This window comes from Nannospalax galili, unplaced genomic scaffold, assembly GCF_000622305.1.
Source record: "Nannospalax galili isolate Female #2095 unplaced genomic scaffold, S.galili_v1.0 scaffold726, whole genome shotgun sequence".
NCBI lineage: Eukaryota > Metazoa > Chordata > Mammalia > Rodentia > Spalacidae > Nannospalax > Nannospalax galili.
Genome location: NW_008355253.1, coordinates 1,100,155 through 1,103,313, shown reverse-complemented (window position 1 = coordinate 1,103,313; position 3,159 = coordinate 1,100,155).

Here is a 3,159-nt window from a genome sequence, read left to right as displayed (position 1 = left end):
GATTTGTTTGTGTGGTCTTTAAATTTTTTAATTCCTTGATCATGTTTATGTTTATCATTTTAAGTTCTGTGTCCTGGGTTATCTCTAAGGATTCTCCTTGTAGAACACTTCTACAAGACTGGTGGAGTTTGTTTGGGATATAGTGTTTTGGCTTTCCATTTTATTTATTTATTTATTATTTATTTTTGTTATTTTTGACATGTGAATTTCTTCTGTTGTTTGTAATTCTGGTACGAAAATTAAGTTTTCTTTTTTGCATTGAAGTTTACTTCTGTTTGTATTATTGGTGTGCCTTCATTGTTTTCTTATTGGTTATGTAAAGCTGGTTGGTCTAAGTTACAGGTTCTCTCATATTTTATTTTGGAGGGAACTGCTGGCTTCATATCAGCTGCTCAGGAGCTCCCACAGAAACCCAAGTCAAGCTCAAGTCATGTACACTCAGACTTCCTTGTAAGTTTGAACCCCTATTGGTGGGTACTCAAAACACAATTTGGGAGGGTCCCTAAGGGGAAGCCCAATTTTTGTACTCTCAGGCAGTCTTCTGGGTTCTCAAGCCCTAAACCAGGCAGAGGCCAGATCAGATGCTATTAGGAGGTCTCCTGAATTCTCAGCCCCTACACCAGACAGAGGCTAGATCAGGTGCTCTCAGGCTGTCTGCTGAGGTCTAAGCCTTTTCCTACATTAGGGAAGAGTTCTGCCCTGGGGCCCTGGGAAGTGCCTCATGTAATCCCAGTTAGAGGGTTAGGTATGGTGTGATTTGAGGAAGCTCACCACAGAGTCCAGATCAAGTACAGTCAGACAGTCTACTGAGTTCTCAGCCCCTATACCAGAGGGAGGCCAGAACAGGCACTCTCAGGCTGTGTGCTAAGGTCTCAGCCTTACCCTACCATAGAGCAGAGGACTTCCTTGGGGCCATGGGAAGGGCCTCACATAATCCCAGTTAGGGGTTTGGGTTCAGTTCACTAGCACGTGAAGGCCTGATCCAGGCACTCTCAGGCAGTCTACTGAATTCTCAGGCCCTCCACCGGAGGGAGGCCAGAACAAGCACTCTCAGGCTGTCTGCTAAAATCTCACCATCTCCATCCTAATTTTAAATTTATTCCCTCCTGTCTTTTCCTCTACACTGCCACATTCGCTCTGCTTCACAGTTGGTGTGTGTCATTCTTTAATTGTCACTTATATCTCAGTAAATGCCTTAACAGGGAAATTGTTTTCCTTCCCCTAGCATTTGTACCCATGCACTTAATTTCTTATTACACTTATTCATTTATCCTTTGTGTTTGTGTGTGTGGGTATGTGTGTGTGTCTGCGTGTGTGTGAATGTGTGTATGTACATGCACGCATGCATGCGTGTCATGGTATGTGTGTGTCAGTCAGAGGAAAATGTGCAGGAGTCAGTTCTCTCCTTCCATCAGGTGGTATGCAGAGATTGAACTCATGTGGTCAGGCTTGACAGCATGTACCTTTATCCACTGAGCCATCTGACCAGTCTCCATGCATTTTTTCTTATGATTTCCTTTTCAGAGTTCTTTCAGTGCTCAGTACTATTCATAATAGCAAAAATGGTAAAACCCATCTGTAGTTACTTTAACATTTCTTCCCACATGAATATGACCTTGCTTTGTTCAGTTCAATTTTTATCTCTAATGTCTGTTACTATTTGGCACAGAGTATATTCATAGTATGTGCTTGCTCAATGAGTTTGGTACATAATCACAGTAGCATTTTATAACAGTGCTATACATTTCTCAGTGATATTTTACCAAGAGAAATTGACAAAAAATTGAAGAGTGCTTACATTTATATATGCAATAACATGGCTTTTATCACATATATATTTTTATTGAGTTTTTGTGCATTTCATATAATATACCTTAATCAAATTTAGACGTCCTCCCCACCCTCCATAGCCCACCCCACTAGATTTCTAGTATTCTGTCATATATGTTAAGTCCTATACAGTCAAGCATTTGTATATAAATGTCCCCTGGTGAAAGTTCCCCCACTGGGTTTGTAAGTTGTGTTTGCTACTGGGAGGCACATGCATGGCTCCCTTATGACCCACCGACCAATATTCCACCAAACTGTAGTTTAGAGAAAAAAGATATTTATTTGGGCTTTCCAAGAGAGGACATGATGTGAGGGAAGAGTTACTTACAAAGGTATAGACACCTGTTTGCTTTATTCCCTACATCTTGGCTGAGCCTTCCAAATCTGTGTCCACCACTGCTGGCCCAAGATGGCAAAGCACCCATTTCCTCCCTGACTTCTTCCATGTCTGTCCTTAGACCTTCCTCCTCATGAAATTGAAGCTGACTGATTGGGTGGGAGGGGTGACTCTCTCCCTCCCTTTCTATGGGCTCTCTCAGGGTTCAGACATACATCTGTTGCTGGTCCTTCAGAAGACATTCCTCTCTAACAGGAGTCTAGTCACTTAACTAGAGTCACTCCCTTAAAGAAGATGTACTCTCCCTCACCCCATAGTAAGTAATCATTTGCCAATATTTCTCTGGCTAACCTAGGGACCTGCTGCCTATTTCACACATTCTATATTGGGTTTTGTCTGATTGAGTCAGCATTGGTCTTGTTTATGCTGTCAACATTGTTGAAAGTTCATGAGCAAGTTCCCAGAGACCTGAAAGCCTCAGTTTCCTTATGGTCATGACCCAACTCTGGCTCTTACAATCTTTCAATCTCTTTTTCCACAATTGTCCTAGAGCTGTGTGTAGGTTAGGTTTAATATAGGAATCTTATCTAGGGACACAGACTCTATAGTGTCTTATTTTATAAAATTTAGCCATTGTAGCCTTCTGTGTGCATCATGCTGTGTTGTATGAGGAAACTTTGCTGGTGAGTGTTGAGGGATGTATTACTATTCTTACTTTCCCCTGTTCCACTATGTTCTGTTAGCCTTATGTGTAGACATTCCACTGCTTAGGGCTGGGCATCTTTCAGACATACGTTTTCTGTGTATGATCAGTTGTAGAACTCTGCAATAGCACCAATCCTTTGTATGTGAGAATATATCCTGATGTAACATCCAGAGCTAGGAAAAATGGAAAGGAAGCATGGAAGAAACGGGAAAGAAAAATCCAGAGAGAGAGGGATAATATGAAACAGATATTAGAAAGGCAAAAATGGGAGTATTCAACTTGGAAG